The following is a 19,414-nucleotide window of genomic DNA, read 5'->3' on the forward strand; positions in this document are numbered from 1 at the left end:
ATAATCCAATTATTGTACAAATGTTATTAGAAACCTCTAAGACATAAACTTATCAAAGGACAACTAAACATATTCATATAACACTGAAAATTGCTTTCTAATTGACTATCAGGTGCGAGCTAAGTGCACGAATGTCTTATAATGTCTTGTAATATTGAAGAGAGACATCTGTGAGTGGCTCTTTAAACTAACATGTGCCCTGGTTATTCCTCCGTAGCTTCTCGTGTTAAGCCACCGTGCAAGAAGGTAACTGAACGCGACACAGTCAACAAGCCAGCGTGTTCCACTTTGAAAGAATTTTCACCGAAGATTTTCTGGAAGGTGGACGGCCGCGATTGTTGTGTTATTTTTGTGTTTGTTTCTCCGAAGAAACAATTGAACGAGGGGAAAGCGAAGGACAGGTACCGTAGGTGCAAGAAGATGTCGTTCTTTTCTTGGTTGTGTTTTTCTGCTTGCTGTTCTTGAATGAGCTGAATGCTACTACGTGCCAGGTGCTTGGGTTGTGTTGCAGTATTGGTCAGTGAACCTGGCTGGAATGTTATCGTGCGTCGGGAAAATGTGAGTTTCGGTGACAAAACGTGAGTTGTCCAGTTGACACGGAAAAGGTTTCTTCTTTATCCATGTCTTGCACACACTGCTTTATCGTTTCAACGGTCCTCAACAAGAGGGGTTTGTAACTCGAAGCGACTGCATTGTATGGCCAGTGCATGTGCAACTGTATTCTGCGTCTAAATACACAAATGCAGTGTTTAAGTGAAGTGCAAAGTGCGTCAATACTGTACATTCGTCTGTTCGTGTGTGGTCTGAGAGATACGTTCCGTTAAATTGAAAGGACTACTTAACGGATACTTTTACGTGCAGATCCAATACCTGATTTTGGTGTACATAGAAACGTTCCTGGTTTCATGACGAATCATCGTGTCATCTGGTAAGTGCCGTAAACCTATTGATAGTATGTTACTACCCTGTCTAGTGTGCATTGCCATTGCACGATCTTTCTAACATCTTGAACGCACACTGACCTCGTTGCGTGAATAACGTGACATAATTTTCCCTCAAGGTGTTTATACTTTCAAAACAACTTTTTTGCTTTTTTTAAATTTGAAAGATAGTTTTTCTTGTTTGTGAGAGCCTAACAATTATGTAGTTTTCAATATTTACATCACTTTTCTGCTTGTCTGTTAATCGCGACGATGAGAACGAAACAGATGAGACAAGAATCACAATAAAACGACGATGCTTTATACAGGGCTCGAACCTAGAACCTCCGCACTTGTTAGAGCGCTATGTTGATCACTCGGGCTCAATTCAAGAGACAAATATTGTCGATTCTTAGTAGCAATGCCTGAGCATCAGACTATCAAAGCCGGTTGTCCCATACCCAAGGTTTGACGAGTCAAATGGGGCAATGTTGTTAGAAAAGAAAATGTGTAGATTCGTTGTCGTACTGTGGTTGAGAGTGTGTAACATGTGGGTGGGAAGAGGGTCTGTGGTCCTCCTCATATGCCGTAAATAAGAGGATGGTTTAACTGAAACAAAACCATCCCATTGCTTTAGTAAACACTTTGCCATTAATTACATAATCAAATAAACAATTGATCGTTTTATTACTTGAGAGAATTTTGAAATATTTGCCGATCACATATTCTTCAATTACAATAATGTTATTTTCTTCATGACTTAAGCATGTCTCAGATTCTTTTATTGAAAAAAGTATACTTTGATTTTATTCTTGTTACTTATCGTCGCTTTTCTACCACTTTTGGCTAACCACGACTACAAGAATGATATCATGAAATTGATGAATGGACGTTCACAAAGAACATTCATGCCCAAACCGGGATTCCTAGCTTCGTAGCGCGTTCTGATGCTGTAAAACACTCCGGCAGAGGTCGTCTCAGAAAGTATATACTGTAATTGGCAATAAATAATTGTAAATAATCTCAAATAATGAAAAATTATTATTATTATTATTAAAATATTATTTCCATTTCAAACACGGGGGAAGGGAGAGGCAGTTGTCATATTCTTGTCCTCCTGTCATAAAAAACTCGTTTTATTATTATTATTATTATTACAAATCATGAAATTTGAATTGAATTGAAAATGGCGTAGTTGTCAAGTTCAGACTTGAGTCCACTATTTAAGTAGAAACTGGATTCGCCTTTACATAAACATCTATCACTTTGTTCATGAACAGTTGTTTTGCCTTTCCGTACTTTTTGACGATGCACTGTATATCAGAATCACATTATCTGCTGCCTTTCATGGCAACACTCGTCCATATTTTTACTCTATTCAAATTGTATGAAGTGTTTCCAGATATCTCAGGGGAACAAACGCCCCCTGGATCCGTCTTGAGAAGGAAAAAAAAAAGAATTGTATCTTTTCGTTACAAACTCTTCTTCACATTCACTTATTGCATGTGAACATTGACGCATTGATGGTAAACATTCGGATTTAGTTCTAATCACAAGATGGGAGGCTTGCTCAAAAATATGTTCTGTGAATAATTCTAAAATACATCTTACGTTGCTCTTTTACTACCCGCAATGTTCTTTTTTTTTCTTTGTCTCTCAACGGAGATCGTGAAATCTTTGTTCTAAGTTTGGCTTATGTTAAATGATATTTTAAAGCATAACATACGTCAGCTAAGGATTATAGTTTCAGAGTATAGACAATTGCACAAATAAACGTTGTACATTTGACCCTGTTTTAATAGTCCATAACGCCTTCTTACAGCAGATTGTACATAATAATATTTATGATATATAGAGAAAGTTACAGTACATAGAAACGAACCTAAAACTATAATATAGGCGATTCAAAAGTCCCAAGACAGCCTTTTTTCCTCTGAAACGGATCCGGTAATGGCAGATTCAACTTCACCTGGGATCATCGGGGTAAGGTATCCATGTGTGAGGGTGCTTGCGGGATATGAGCGCCATCTTGAAGTCCGCCATATTGGATCGAGGTCAAATGGACCCACATGAGCATCTGTGGGGGTATTTGATTACAGCCCCGCATGATGAGGTATCGAAGGTGGTGTGCGTCGCGAATTTTCTCGGAGATGCTCATGCTAGTCAATGCAGAGTAGATTTGACGCCTCGAAGAGTGTGTTCGACACGATGGGAATCACATTGAGCACATCTTCCAGGATATACCGGTGGATACCGCAGCACACGGTTGCCGTCTTTCAGTGTGAATAACTTTTGTACCGTTACAGCTATCACAAAACTAATTACAGCGTTGGATTTCTTGGAGAATTCTAGTGTGCATTGATACCCCACATGGCCCCCGTGCCATTTGAAAATAAATTGACCTCGATCCAATATGGCGGACTTCAAGATGGCGGTCATATCCCGCAAGCACCCTCGCACATGGATCCCTTACCCCAATGTACCCAGGTGAAGTTGGATCTGCCATTACCGCTTTCGTTTCAGAGAAAAAAGGGTGTCCTGGAACTTTTGAATCGCCATATGTTAATTAAACCTCTGTGGTCCTGGAAAAAAATGAGCTAGCCTAAAATCACACTATTGAATTATTTTCCTTGGCATAATAGTTATTGATCATTTTAAAGAACTTTAAATGCATTTTTTGTTTCTGGTTTCAAGAAAACACTATTTCCTCTTCATTGGTGTGGAATGGTGTGGTTCATGGAATCTGCCCACTAGAATGTTGTTGTTGGAAAATACACTTTTCTCTTCTTATTCCAAGATTTCAATTACTGAATATTTTAAACATTTTATCGTCTTTCAAGTAATACGTGAAGAGCCATATGGCATACAGATAAATAATAAATCCATATTTCACCCTTTCCATCCACTTTTTTCTTGGTTGAATCACGTGTAAAACTTCAGGCAGATATATTATCACTCTTAGAATTGGTCTTCATATAATTGAAACACATTAGAATTAGACATTTTAAGTTATTCGATTTGCTACATTAATTATAAATGCAGATGGCTGTCTATGTAATATGGTGTAAATATTCGTCAATTTGTTTATATATTGAGCATTAGAGTAACGTAGGCCAAGTCTGCCCATTTTTTGTTCTATCTAAGAGGATATTAGAAAGTTAAGACATAGTGCACTATCCCTTCTAAGCATAAAGTAAATATCTTATAACCCAGCAAGCAATATTTGAGCAGCAAACAAGCAAGACTCATGGCCACGGGAATGCGCAGTCTTACCCACTCATCGAGGTAAGTATGCGCACGTCTTCCAATAAAGTAGTTGAATGACTGTCTTAGAGCTGCAGATATTTTTCGCTTAGTTTTAAAGAAACAAAATAGACATTTGCCCTAAATTCTTTGCTCTAGTTATGATTACGTGCAATTCCCCACAGAAAATATTCTCGGCACGCCGCTGATCATGTTAAAATGACTCCGAATGTACCTAGGTATTGTTTTGGCGTTATCTACAACATTTCTTGACCTTTAAAGCTTACGTCTGCCTTTCTTTGCTCAGTTCAGAAGTGTCGAACTCTGCAGACGTCTGTACAGTTAGGAATTTTGCCTGTAGGTGTCTCTCAAGACGTTCTATAACGAGACATTGGGAATAGTCTTATTCCGTACTTGAAGGAACCAGTTTTCGTACTGGGAATCCATAGTAGTTCTTGCAGCATGCGTTACCCATTTAGACCCCTTCATTGTTGTTAATTGTTGGGAAGACAACATTAAGGTCCTGATTCTTACGCACTGACATACCTAGAGAATTTTATTGGGGTGGGCAGGCACTGCACATAGCCAGGAGGAGGGCTAAGGGGCCTGAAGCCCCCCGAAAACCTACAAATATCTAATTTAAATAGTACAGGGTGTACCAAAAGTCCCTTACCCCCTTTCGAATTGTAGACAAACCTGCAAGATGTTATTTTAACAGCATGCGTATGATGAGAGGATGGTATACCATTAAACCAGACGAATGACCACCATTTACTCCAGAGGATCTGTGTACACACCGCAATTTTCATGGCACAGAATTATTCGCCTCCAGGTGCGATGTGAAATCCTCCGTAACATGGTTGGCGTGAGGGAAGCAAACTCACTGCGAACAGCTTCTTGAAGTTCCCCACTTGTCTGATAACGATTATGGGCGACTTAGTTTGATGTGTCCCCATAGCGCATTATCATAAGATGTCAGATTTGGACTTTGGGGTGGCCATTTTAGAGGTGCTGGTAAATTTGGCGATCCTCGTCCAATCCATTTGTCTCTGAACACATCATTGAGGTATTCTCTTAAAATGGCCACCTGAAATCCAGATCTGACATCTTACGTTACGGAGGATTTCACATCGCACCTGGAGGCGAATGTTACTGTGCCATGAAAATTGCGGTGTGCACGCAGATCATCTGGAGTATATGGTGGTCATTGGTCTGATTTAATGGTATACCATCCTCTCATCATACGCATGCTGTTAAAATAACATTTTGCAAGTTTGTCTACAATTCAAAGGGGGGTAATGGGACTTTGGTACACCCTGTATATAGTGGTAATTAAGTTTACTTCTTTAGCAAGATCAAACATTAGATCGAAAAAAGTTTAGTGTATAATACAGGAACCAGGTTTAAGTTTTATATTCTACCATTTAATCCAAATAATAAATGGATCCACAGTTTCCAAAATTTATAGTTTTCTTTGTGAGAGGTCACAGAATATAAACTTAGAGTAAAATTTACCCGTAACTTTTATAGCCTTTTTTTAACGGAATGTGTAAAAATTTTATAACAAAATACAATAACTATGAATTTCAGTATACTAACTGTACAAAATACAAAAAAATAATGGACAACAATAATAAATTTGGATTAAAATTGATTTATTTTTAATTAACTTATAATAGTTATTATTATGAAAATGACAATTATTACCGTGGTAATAATAATTATTGTTATTATTATTTTAACTAATAAAGTTTTATCATTGGCCTGCCCCCACTACAAATATTTCTTGCGACACCCGTGCTGATAAGGGATGAGCCCCCCGAAATAAAATCCTGACTACGGGACTCGGGCTGGCTTGATTAATTTATTATTCACCATAAGAATTACAATGTTACATGGTCTCGTCAATTACATGGTATATAGAGTATATTTTTTAGTGTTACCCAGTTTATCATCCAGTCTAATATGAAATATATTTGATCGTTACATAGATATTGAGGGTACAAATACATATTCGTAACAATATAAGGATTAACAAAGTAGACAGATATGTTTATAACTGTTTATATTCTATCAGTGGAGTTAGTCAGTTTCATTTGGTTCTTTAATTTTTCTAGGAATTTATTTATTATGTAGTACATGTTTTCTAAGACTTGCTGGAGTTGTTTTTGCACACTTGCTTATAGTGATTGGGTAATTTATTGTACAGGGTGTACCAAAAGTCCCATTACCCCCCTCTCCTTTGAATTGTAGAAAAACCTGCAAAATGTTATTTTAACAGCATGCGTATGATGAGAGGATGGTATACCATTAAATCAGGCCAATGACCACAATTTACTCCAGAGAATCTGTGTGCACACAGTCATTTTCATGGCACAGTATTATATGCCTCCAGGTGCGATGTGAAATCCTCCGTAACATAAGATGTCAGATCTGGATTTCGGGGTGACCATTTTAAGAGAATTCCTCAATGATGTGTTCAGATACAAATGGATTGGACGAGGATCGCCAAATTTACCAGCACCTCTAAAATGGCCACCCCAAAGTCCAAATCTGACATCTTATGATAATGCGCTATGAGGGCACATCAAACACAAAGTCGCCCATAATCGTTATCAGACAACTGAGGAACTTCAAGAAGCTGTTCACAGCACGTTTGTTTCCCTCACGCTAGCCAAGTTTGTCTACAATTCAAAGAGGGGGTAATGGGACTTTTGGTATACCCTGTATATTAAAAGACCTGCATGGTCAATACTGCTTTTTGATATCTGTAGTCTAAAATAAATTGACGAAATATCTTCAGATGGACTTGCTTCTGTGCTCATGGAGTATCCAGCAGGTAGGAAAGGGGGCACTTGCCCCCTCTCTGGAAAACTAGTTGGAAACTTTTAGTTATATTCATTTTGCTTTTTTTGTACGTGAAAGTAATATAAATTTTATTCCATTTTCAAGTAATTCAAAAATAAACATTGACCTTACTGGGAAAGTATTGTCCACCCCCAGTAAGTATTGCTTCCCCCCTCTGGTAAAGAGTCTGAGTGCGAGGCCAGGCCGTTCGAGAATTGTTTAGAGCAACATTCCAGATGGTAACGTCTTTGCCTTGTAGTCAATGGGTCCCAGGTTCGATACACAGTGGAGACACATAGTGGTTCGGATGCCACTTTAAAAACTGTAGGTCCACTCCGATTACCCTACCTTAAAGACCTCCGCACGCTGTGAAAATGTCTTCGGTGACACGTTGTGTGGCTTATTATGTAGACTGTATATTGTATATTGAGACGAGACAGACCTTAAATTGTATACTGAGACCAGAATAAGACGGGTGTTTTATTAATCGACATAAGAGCAAGAACGAGATGGGCGTTTACAATTCCAGACGAGATCACGACGCTGCCAAGTATAGTCTCGATACTATTCCAACCCCGCCCCGCACCCCTCTTTTATTTCTACCTGTCCCCGTCTCCCTCTCGGACTATCTTCCTTTGTCCTTCTTTCCTTCTATTTCTCTCTCTCTGTCTCTCTAGCCTTTACTATTTTCTCTCTTTTTTCATATCTTTCTCTCGTTTCTCCTATTTTCTCTTTCTATTGCTTCCCATATTTTCTCTTCCATCTCTTTCTTCCTTTTACTCTCTCTCTCGCTTCACCTAATTTTCTTTGCCTCTTTCTATCTCTCTCTAGCTTTCGCTACTTTCTCTTTGTCTCTTCCTATTTTCTTTTCTCTTGTGTTTCTCTTACTTCTTATCTCTCTCTCTCTTTCCTTATTTTTTCTCTCTCTCTCTTCCTGTTTATCCATTTCTCTTTCTTCCTGTTTATCTATCTCACGATTTCCCTATTTTCTATCTTACTTCTTACCTCTATTATATCATTTTCTCTTTCCCTAGTTCACCTATTTTTCTATGCGCGCCTCTCTCTCTCTCCTCTCTCTCTACCCCCCCCCTCTCTCTCTCTCCCTGTTTTATCTGTTTCTCTCAATTTCCATATTTTCTTTCTCTCTTCCAGTTTCTCTATCTCTCGCTTTCCCTATTTCTTGATCTTTCTTTCTGTTTCTCGCTAACTCGCTTTCCATGTTTTTTCTGTCTCTATCTCTCTTTCTCTCTCTCTCTCTGGATCAATATTCTTTCTTTGTAGCTTGCTTTATATTTTTCTTTCTGTCGCTTTCTCTATTTTTCTCCGTCTCTCACTTCCCTATTTCTCCTTCCCTCTCCCTCCCTCCCTTTCCCTCTCCCCTTGTGTGCTAACAAACGAATGCGATTGTTCAAAAACAATTGTCAATATATTAATTTCGTGCTTATGAAGAGCATGGGCTAACACAGCTTCACTAGAACAGGGCCATTTGTGGATGACGTGTGACGTTGTCCAATTGCGAAATTAAACGTTACTCCACAAAACGATTATGCCACTATAACACGAAGATGGCATGCAGTGCGTTCGCCGCAAAAGACCGAAGCTGCGGTGAACATTGGGATTGGAATGCCTGTAGAAAGTTTGTGCACGCGCTGTGATGCAGAAAGGAAAGCAGAACGCAAAGATGGCCGCCGAACACGTAACGGGAATGCGTAAGAAGAAAGACACAGCTGGCTGAAGGAACGATGGGAAAGGGGTAGAATGAAAACTGAAGGAAGCGTTTGAAAAATAAATTTTCCAACATTTGTGTGCACTAAGCTTAACGTCCGCCATCTTGAAACTGGTTGATCGACTTCACTCCAGTGCTATGCCTAGGGATTATGATTTTTCGTTGTTATTTTTCCGAAAGGGGTCCTTTTTCTTAAAAAAAAAAAATTGGGTGTTACTTTTCAAAAGATTTGCGTTTTGATCTTAGCACGCTTTTATACAAAATATATCTACAATTATACCTTCATTGTTTGAACTAGTATTTTAATTTGTAGGGCATATGGCCCACGGCTGTTCGGGATAGTTTTGTGCACTGAAAACTGAGGTGTAAGGGTTCTCTGTATCACGCGAATCTCTCGAGCAAGGGAACGAAAGCAAGTCTCTGCGCAAGTTGTGGCTCTATAGCAGTGCTCTTCAACCGCCGAGTCGGGGTCTCCCCGATGGCGCAGTGGTAGCGTCGTTGTCATGTAATCAAGGGGTCCCGGCTTCGATAGCCGGTGGATCCACATAGTGGTTCGGATCCCACTTTAAACTGTAGGTCCAGTCCCGATTAGCCTTACTGTGCATAAAGTGGACTTAAAACTAAAAAACAACTAATCAATCAACCGCCGAGCTCTGGTGTCAATTATACCGGGCTGCTAGAGGTTCTTCTGAAGTTTGCGACTTGCAGCCCAAGCTGGCAACCAATTGGAAAGATGACCTTTCGTTCAGGGTATCACCAGAGGTAAAGGAAATTCTTTTTCGCCAGTGATGGTGAGAAATAAAAGCCCTTGAGAGACTGCTGCCCCTCCCTTGCAGCCTCCAAACTTGAATTACAACCGTGGGGCCGTTCTCGAGTCAGGGCCGGAAGGGTGAAGCGACTTGCAGCCTGAGCTGGCAACCATCCGGAAAGTCGTTCGGGTTTCGACTGCGACACAGGAAATGCTTTCGCGACAGTGGCGGTGATCGATGAAATAATCTAACCTGTGCGGGGGAGGCACGTTACTTTCCGCCTCCAAATTCAGAGGATTACTGACTGGCACCTCAATTTAGTTTCCGCAGCAATTTTCATTAACAAACATATTGAAGTGGAAATATTCTGATTGAAATTTTCAGTGTCCGAAATGGAACATACCAATGATAATCAGCACTTAACAATTTAATCTATTGATATTGGCTTGAGAAAACTAAAATATTTCATTAGAACCAGTCGTTGTCATCTAATATAAACCCAATTTTATATTTGTCAACAAGCCAAGACACAATCGTGTCTGGACTTTATGATTATAAGGGGTGTCTCAGAAAAAAAAATCGTTTTTGAATCCACCCTCTAGTGTTGCCAACGGGACGAGACGGGACAGGCTTTTAAAAATTCGAGACGAGACGAGATTGATCATGTGTCCCTTTGACAAACGAATATTTTCGAGACGAGACAGCATTTCCACGAGACGAGACAGGCCAAAGTCTCGTCTCGTGGGCAACACTACCACCCTCTGGGGCAATTCGCACATTACGGAGAAATGGGATAGATCGCAAACGCTTGGCAACATCGTTAATATTTAGTTGCCATGTGGCGCTTGACAACGTGCTTTTTGTGTTCGTGCGTTTTACAAAAATAATGATCCTTATCTTGTTATTCGTCGATTGTACCGGCATCATTATAACCTGGCAGGAATGAGAGACGTTCCAAGCGCAAATTTAATTAAATATTGGGTGAGAAAGTTTCAAGACGCTGGAAGCACTATGACGAGTAAACCGCCGGGACGTCCAAGATCATCAAAATCGAACAGAAACGTTGACCGTGTGCGCCAGTCTGTTAGTGAGGATCCTCGCCAATCGTTAAGACTGCGTGCAGCTTCTTTAAATTTGCATATGTCGACAGTTCATCGCATTATTCGCAAGGATATGCATTTCCACCCATACAAAACTGTTATAACACAAGAATTAAAACCACAAGTCCTGCAATCGATTAGAGTTCTGTATAACAGTGGTTGCAATAACATTAACTGGCCACCGAGATTTGACACCAGCAGATTTTTTTATGGGGTTACCTTAAGAGTAAGGTATGCACCCCAATGCCACAGAATTTGAGAGAATTGAAGCAAAGAATTACATATGAAATCAATGCTATTCCTCGTGCAATGCTTCGGCGAGTGATCGAAAACTTTATTCAAGAATAATTGACTGTGAAAACATGAACGGTCACCATTTGTCCAATACTCTTTTCCACAAATAAAAAATTAATGTTTAAGCTTTCTTTTGGTAATAAATTTATCTTTATACAAAAAATTTAAGTATTTATTTTATTAGTTTTAAAAACGAAAATATTTCTGAGACACCCTTTACCACAATTTATATATTATTTTTTTTAGGGTACATATTAATTAACGTATAAAGTTCAAAATTAGAAAGCTATTTAGGAGTAAAATTGCTGGGATCAGGATATCGAGTTATTAAAAACGAATTTACCAGACGTTGGGTCAGGAAGGCTGATAAATCAATGTTCTACACGGTATCAAATTTTGTCGGTGGTTAACGGCGAAACCCTGCGCGTATATATAGTAATTACGCGGGAGCTAGAAAAAGTCTGTTTACCAATCATTGTGAGGACAGTAGCGGACTCTGGTGTCGAATGCCAGAAAACAGCGGCGATGGGAGACAATGCGCTGACCACACGTGACCCAATCAAAAGCCTCTTTGGTAGGCACCTTAAAGGGCTGTTGCACCTATGAGTTTAGTTGTAATTAGCTTAGGGCTGAGCCGATACCGATGTATCAGTATCGGCCGATACCATTGGCGTCGGTATCGGAAAGTATCGGTTAGTATTTATTTACCGATACTGGACCATCTTTAACGGCGTATTGGTATTTTACGGGCTCCGCAAAAATGTCACGTGACACTGGTAGTTGTGCAAAATTCGAAGTAGCCTATATTTTTAGTTCGCACCAGTTCTATGTGAAGAAATTTAATTTTGTGACAATTTGCATATTTAATATTCTGATGCAGAGCAAAGGTCTTGGTAAATTGATGCATATTGTGACTGGTCCAATATTTATTATTTATTGTTTAACTTTTGATTAATAAACATTATGTATTATAACGCATTATTCTTGTAATAAATTGATGTTTGTTTCGTTATATAGGGCGTTCCACTCGCTCTCAGCTCCTGATTTTCGCTTATAAAAATCAAACTATTGGTCACAATGTAATGATATTTCGCGACCTTAAAGTAAAAAGGTTCTTATTGCCAAGTCGTAATATTCTCAGGAGAGCTAGTTAAAGATTTGATTATGTGTACAGGGAAAACTAATTATTCCAACAAGTTGTGCCTCTGGCATTTGTATAGTGATCCCTCCCTCTCTAATTTATACAGGAAAATTAATGAAAGAATATTACTAATGTTCAGGTATTGCAACGACGAATTTGCAGTTAGAACCTTTTTACTTCAAAAGTAACGTTTCAGATGAGAGTAAAAAGGTTATCCCTTAAATATTGAAACATTTTGCAAAAAAAGAAAGTTGAGAAATTAGTTATATTCTAGTTATTCTATATTCTGCATGAACTATGTACATGTTAAGGTGCTCCAGAGTACAAATTGTTTCATCCAATACTATAAAGCAATTACGTAAGAGTGTGAAGATTGGATTTTGAAATAATGTTTGATAGAAAGTATTGACATGCGAGTTAGTTGAAAAAAGTAACCATGTTGTAAATAGTGTTACCGTATATAATCCCAGTGGAAACACAAAACGTTCATTTTAACATAACATGCTACTGGTAAGAAAATGAAAAGTATTTGTACTTAATGAGAGTAGATATCGCTTATTGACAACAAGACTAAAGAAATGGGAAAAAAAATATGTTATATATTTCTCTTCAGCACCGTAGCAAAGAAACGTCGGTCCACAGCCGGCATCCACTTCATCATATAAGTGAGATCTGACAATTTTTCTTTACTTAATTGCTTCCTCTCTACGTTAGAGGTTCCAATAGATGGATACGTAGGAGATGAACGTTGTGCCATTTGTCTGGTAGTCGCAAAAACCGGAAACAAAGCAGATATAACTTTTTTACCCCAACTTAAAACCTCATTTGCAGATAGTACTTTTTTACCCCGTTGATTTCTTCGAAACTAATATACTTCGAAGCATGATCTTTACGGAGTACAAAGAATGTAAACCAATGGTCTGCTTAAGGTCACAAACTCATTTTCGCACAAAAGTGCAGATAGAACCTTTTTACTTTAAGGTCGCGATTTGCTACGGACATACCTTTGTGTATAAGATGCATGGTGGCGTCACAGCGAGTGTTGGAAGTGGTATCTTAATCGACTCTTTTCACTTTGTCGGGAGGTTGGAAATGTTGCACAGCAGTATCACGATATGCATACAGCTTTGCTTTTTAGGCAACTCGTTGACATATGGTTGTGGAAACTTCCATTCCCTGCGACAGTCTACGCAACGACTTCTTTGGTGAAGCCGGCAAACTCTTTTTCACTTCCTGCATCAACATGTTGTGTTGAATTAATATGATGTATAATTTACTGCTAATACAAAAATACCCTGCGTAAATTTGTATAAATTGTGGGCATGATAACAGAAAAGTAAAAATAATAACTCTAGATCAATAAGTGATTATTATATGGAGATTTATATTAATGACATTGAACTTATCAAAGTGTAGGAAGCATTTTGGTAAAATAAAATATTAGAATGATCCTTTGAAGTGTGAGCGAGAGGGCTTGCTTTAATATGATTAGATTTACACACCAATATTTATCAATATTTTCAACAACTTTCAATTACTATAATTTTCAAACATCGGTATGTGTGAGAGTATCGGCCCAAAGTGGTATCGTGTTAACCCTAGTTGTAATAATTACTCAATCATAACTCCCATGTTGGTTTAAATGCAGAATTTTCACGAGAAATGAAAGTCGTCTATAATTTCTCTTTCCGAAACATAGATGGCATCGTTTTTTTCTAGCGGAGATTCTGCCAGAATGTCAAACATCAGCAAAGGATGTAAACATATATATAGCCTCATTTCTTTCTTTATAAAGAGCTGTGTATTTGGAATGTGATTATAGGACATGATAAAAACGGTGGACGCTCTGCGAACAATAAATAACCCATTAAATTTCAAAGGTAAAATAAATGATCTGTTGTTAATGGAACAATGGAACGCACTGAACGTATCAAGATCTTTTACTACATGTTCTATTACTATTGTTTTTCGTATTGTAGTTGTACTTTTTTTTTTGTATTCAACTACTTTCCGTATATTTTTTTCGTATCTGTATGTGTATTATTTTACATTTAGCTTAATGCTCCATACGTAGTTTATCTTATCTTAGTATATCATCATATTGACTAGGGTTAGGTGGCAGAGCAGCCATTGGCTGAACTCACTGGCGTATGCAGAGGGGGCTGATAGGGCTACAGCCCCCTCCGAAATTTTGAAAAATCAACATTTTCAAATAAAAGCAGCGAAGATGTAGGGAAAAACCAGAGTGGTAAATGACACACAATTGCCATTTTTCAGAATGGAAAGTTCTGAAAATACGAAATATCATACTGTGTATGCCACTCCCCCCAAAAAAGCATCTATCCACCTGTACAATTCCAGCCCCTCCCGAAAACAAAAATCCTGGGTACGCCAGTGCTGAACCTCGCCCGCTTAATAAAGAATTTTTTTTATTATTATTAGATATCAACCGATAAACGTTCCACCAGACGCTTCACAGCGTTTTTCCTTTATAGACACTTTTACCAATGCGATGCGAACGAATGAAAGACTCGCGCACTTTCCAGCGATGACAGGAAGTCGGGAATGACATTTAGTCACTCGGGAAGGGACGTTAGGAATTCTGAAGGCATCACGCCATGCCAATTATTCACACACGTGTCGCAACGTTCCACGAGATGATCGCTGTTCGACTCTCTCGCTTCACGATTCCCGACAATGGAAAGCTGGCGAACGTACTTTACAGCATCGGCATATACAGTCCGTCATATACAGCGTGGTCCGCTTAGAGGAATCGAGAAATAATTGGGAATTTGAAGTGTAAATAATGTAACTGCGGCGGACCTATATATATACTCTAAAATTGGGCCTTATTTTGCGGAGCGTCTATATATAGACGGTATTTCAAAATTAACGGTTCTTGCATTGCGGTAAGTCATTTTTATAGTCACCACTTTTTCGTGCTTTTATTAATCTATGTGGGCTACTGGCTACTGCTAATGCTTTGTCAGTTCCTGAAAAATATGTTTTTGCAATATGGAATTAGAGCCGCGGTGGTCTAGTTGGTAGGGTGTCTGGCTGCCGTGCGGTAGACCCGGGTTCGATTCTTGGGGTGGGTGTTCTGAGGTCGGAATTTTATTGGCCTACTGCATAAAAGGCTCTGAGGCTCACCCAGCCTCAAGTCAATGCGTACTTGAGGACAACCCTGGAGGTTAAAGGCGGCCAGAGCATGGTGCCGATCACATTACCTCCAAAATGTCCGAGATCGAGAATATGTAGTGGGGGTGTGGGGCCCTACTCCCAAAATCCCCTAAATGTGCCTTTCAAGGCATGGTGCTGCATGCAGGGGGGAACCTTATACCTTTGACCTTACCTAATATGGAATTTTATTTGCGGCAGAGTCTATATATACGTAGATTGTTTTCCTTAGCTTAATTTTGCGGCAAGACTTTTTATAGTTAGCTTTTGCTTTATTTACGATGACGCGAATTTTCGGTTGCATCTATATTGAACAACACAGCGAGACAAAATATATTTTATTGGCTCACCGTAGATCAATATCGGTGGTACCCCGTGTTGGTGTTTTATTTTCATGAGATATGAACTCCAATTATCATTTGAACCTTCGTTTTAAAAGTTTCTCTAACACAAAAAATGGTTATTGGGTGGCATTTTAAGTTTTCTTTTCCGACTTCATTACTGCCTTCATTTGAATTTTGTATTTTCTGAAAATTTCGGTGTGGGTTTTAAACCTTCAGCCCCCCCCCCCTCTGCGTACGCCAGTGTGCCTGACAACTGCGACTTTATTATCATTATTATTATTTATTGAAATAGCACCTCAAACGAGAGACATTGCCCCCTTCTTCCCCTTTGTTCACGCACATCCGTCTAGTTCCACCAGCAAATTGTCCTCGATTCGATGCAGGCGATTCGTACGAGGAAAGCGTGCAAAATCCGTAGTTAGTAGATTCCCCTATTCACCGCACGTGTGTCGCCGTGTCGGGAGCTCGACCAATCAGATGCCTGTGTCTCGTCTATGACCTGCCCGATTTCTCGCCACCGGTAATACTTCCTCCCAACCACCAGGTGGCAGCTGAAGCATTCAAATAGTCCAATTAGATACGTTACGTACCGGTGGCTTCGTGCGTTGTGTGGTTAAAATATTCATATTCATAAAGAAAGGAATATCGATGCGATTGCAATCATTTCATGTGCGAGACAAAATAATTAATTGGCCTGAAGAAATTGCATGGACGTTAAAGTCAGCAAATTGGTAAACTTGTAATGTATAACTAATTATTTACCTCAAGGTAGAATAATTATACATATTTTCAAGACCCTGGCCGATCTACTACTAAAAGTTAATTGGCTTGCTAGTTGTGGACCGTGGTAAGAATGTAAACATAAACATTGATGACGTATTGAAGTAGTAGGAAAGGTATTTCCGGTATGTGTTTGTGATTCAGGACCTTATAAAGTTGCATTCTTTAATTTACAATTTCTTCGGTACAACAAAAACAAATTTCTTAACTTCTTAGGAACAATAATAAGACAATAAAAATAACTAATACGATATACAAATAACAATTACGAGATGGCGCCAAGCATAAAGATATGTACAGTAGTACAAATTTTGCATAATGCTTTGCAAGTGATAGATATTTTATAACTATTGGAAGAAATAACTTTTGTATTAATGAAAAACTATGAGTTCTTAAGTGAAAAGTTTCTTTATCATACATTTTATTTTCAGGAAGGAAAAAGCTCTTCGAGATAGGTCTAGATTTTGTACCTTTTGGCATTATATAATAATTTCACGTGTGTTTTTGTAATTAGAGTATATATTAGCAAAATATCAAGGTTTAGACTGCCATAGGAGTGTCACACAGATGACTTGTTTATATTCTTTATTTGTTTAGTGTTGACAATATAACTACATTTAGTACTTACACAAATAACATAAGCCATCCTCGTGCCAGAGTAGTTGTCACAGCGTGCTATGATACCATGGATCCTCTGGTTCGAATTGCAGCATGTGAATGGATGTTATTTGTGAGTGTCTCACCATCAGTTTCATCGTGTCACTCATTCTCATCGTCGCGATTAGTCAAAAGTGGCATAAAAGTGAAGTAAACTTAATCAAATCAATCAATCAATTCTTTGGTTTTTTTAAATATAAGGGCAAAAAGAGGCATGACACAAGCCCATCCAAGGGGAACGCCACTATACAAGCTTCACCGTATCACTTTCGCTTGCTCTGATTGGCTATTTCTTTCAGCTGAACTAACAGCTTGCAGGAAAAATAACTGCAAAACATACATACACTTCAAAATACAATATGCTGTCGTAGATGTCATTGTCGTCATGTTCTGCACTAACCAATACCGTTTCGTTCACGATCTTCAGGTAGCACCTGGATTCACATCACGTGATCTCCCTTTCCTTTCAAGTACTAGAACGCCAGACGTAGCGGTCTCTGGACGATATGGTTCTTACGTTTCCAACAGACAAGGAACGAACAAAAACTTGTTGAGAGAAATCTTGTTCAAGAGCAGGGTCAAGAGGAGCTAAAACAGGATGTCATTAAGACCCTGTATAAAAAAGAAAGAAGAGTAAAGTCCTCAAAATATCGTTGTGACCCCAGTTTTTAATTGCAAAAACGGCATCGCACAACATGCAAACGCCGCAGTGTCTGGTTATACTGATACGAGTATTGCTACAATGACTCCTGGACTTGCAAGAAATTAGAGCGTTTAGAGATAGACGTTTTATATACGAGGGGCATACTGAAAGTAATGAGCAACAATTTTTATTTAATGATCCAAGTTTTGTTTTATTAAAGACAAACATACTACATCATAATCTACAGACTTTTCTTTACTTTTCAACAAAGTATCGATTTCTTTGCACGCAATTTCGCCGCCTTTCTGGAAGCTTGAAAATACCCTTACGGTAGAACTCTGTTCCACCTGCTCGCAGACACTGATGCTTTTTGTATGTCCTCCGTCGTCTGTTCCTTCACAAAACGGAACAGATGATAGTCGGAGGGTGCAATGTTGGGACTGTAGGGAGGGTGAGGTAGAAATTCTCACCCAATTTTCCCAATTTCCTCCCTGGTGAACTGAGCAGAGTGCGGGCATGCATTATCGTGTTGATGTATGATTTTTCTTTCCAGGGCGTTTTTCCCGCAATGCATGACAGAGCTTGTGAAGGGTTTGGATATAACGGCTAGCATTTATGGTGTTCCCAGGTTCAGAAAATTCAACAAGAATGCACTCTTCTGCATCCCAGAAGGCGGTGCCCATAACATTGAAAGCAGATGGCACTGTCCTTCGTGGGTGACCGCTCCGAGGCTGATCTAGCTATGCATGGATGCATCTCCATACGCACGCTGAAGTCTATTGTGAATTTCAGCAGCAGGAATTTCCTCTTTAACAAGAAATTCAATCGCAGTACGTTGTCGAAACGAAACACCACTGTCAGCCATTTCGAAACAACTGCCTGCGCTCACGCCATCCAAGCTAAAGAAAGAAAGGTTCTGACCTAGTTGCGAAAATCCAACGGATAGCTCTCGAACCTTGTCAATTCTTCACCCTTGTTGATTGCGAGGGATGTAGAGGGGGAAAGAAAAGACACCACAACATACCTATTTTGTAGGAATAAACGTAATAAGGAAAATGTAAAGTGCAACTTTTTTGTAGATATTAACAATAGGCTCAAATAGTATATATCACATTCATATAAAGACTATTACGAGGGTTCCATTTTCTGATTTGTGATCAGATAAACTAACCGTGACCACACCTTCAAAGTGGAATCCGAACACTCACTGTACACCACCTCCACCAGGAAACAAACCGAGGACCCTTTAATTATAAGGTGGCACTATTAGTATCTTTCAAAAAATAAAAGTCGTTCTACGATTTATATGCATCAACAATGATTACAGAAAGAAATAGATAAGCTTCAAAATTAATTTCCACAGAAAAAAATATCACAAACACTGAAATATTGACCTCTTTGCTGTGTATCATCAGTGAACGTTATTGCCTTGTAACCATCAAGTCCCGTATTTGCATGAATTTACAATTCCGGTCCGGGGGAGAAAATCAGCAACGGTTCTGTGCTGTAAGGAACCTTTTTATTTTTAAGAGTATTTAAATTCGGTATCAGATATGAATAAATAAGCAACTTGGACCGAATTTAAATTGTGCGCACTGGTAGGTTTTATTATTATTGTGTATATTTGCAATGTTTACTGTACTGATTGCTTATTACGACGTAGCGATTTCAATTTGAAATGAACGCTTGCTTGCTAAGTTTTATCATTCGGAACAAAATATGTTTACACACTGTTTAATACGTACAGTCATTTGTTCGTACCGTTCTTTATCATGATCACGTCAACACAACCT

The 19,414-nt window shown here is 38.9% G+C and overlaps 1 protein-coding gene across 1 annotated transcript in view; it reads left to right on the forward strand.

Annotated features, from left to right (window-relative positions):
- The first annotated feature begins 251 nt into the window (after positions 1-251).
- LOC145996395 (uncharacterized) overlaps positions 252-19,414 on the forward strand; it is a 243,414-nt gene continuing 224,251 nt past the window's right edge. Inside the window, exon 1 of the mRNA XM_083132846.1 lies at positions 252-928. The gene's annotated coding sequence lies outside the window, so the exon portion shown is untranslated. The remainder of the gene's footprint in view (positions 929-19,414) is intronic.

This window comes from Lepisma saccharinum, chromosome 1, assembly GCF_977018435.1.
Source record: "Lepisma saccharinum chromosome 1, izLepSacc3.1, whole genome shotgun sequence".
NCBI classification, from domain to species: Eukaryota; Metazoa; Arthropoda; class Insecta; order Zygentoma; family Lepismatidae; genus Lepisma; species Lepisma saccharinum.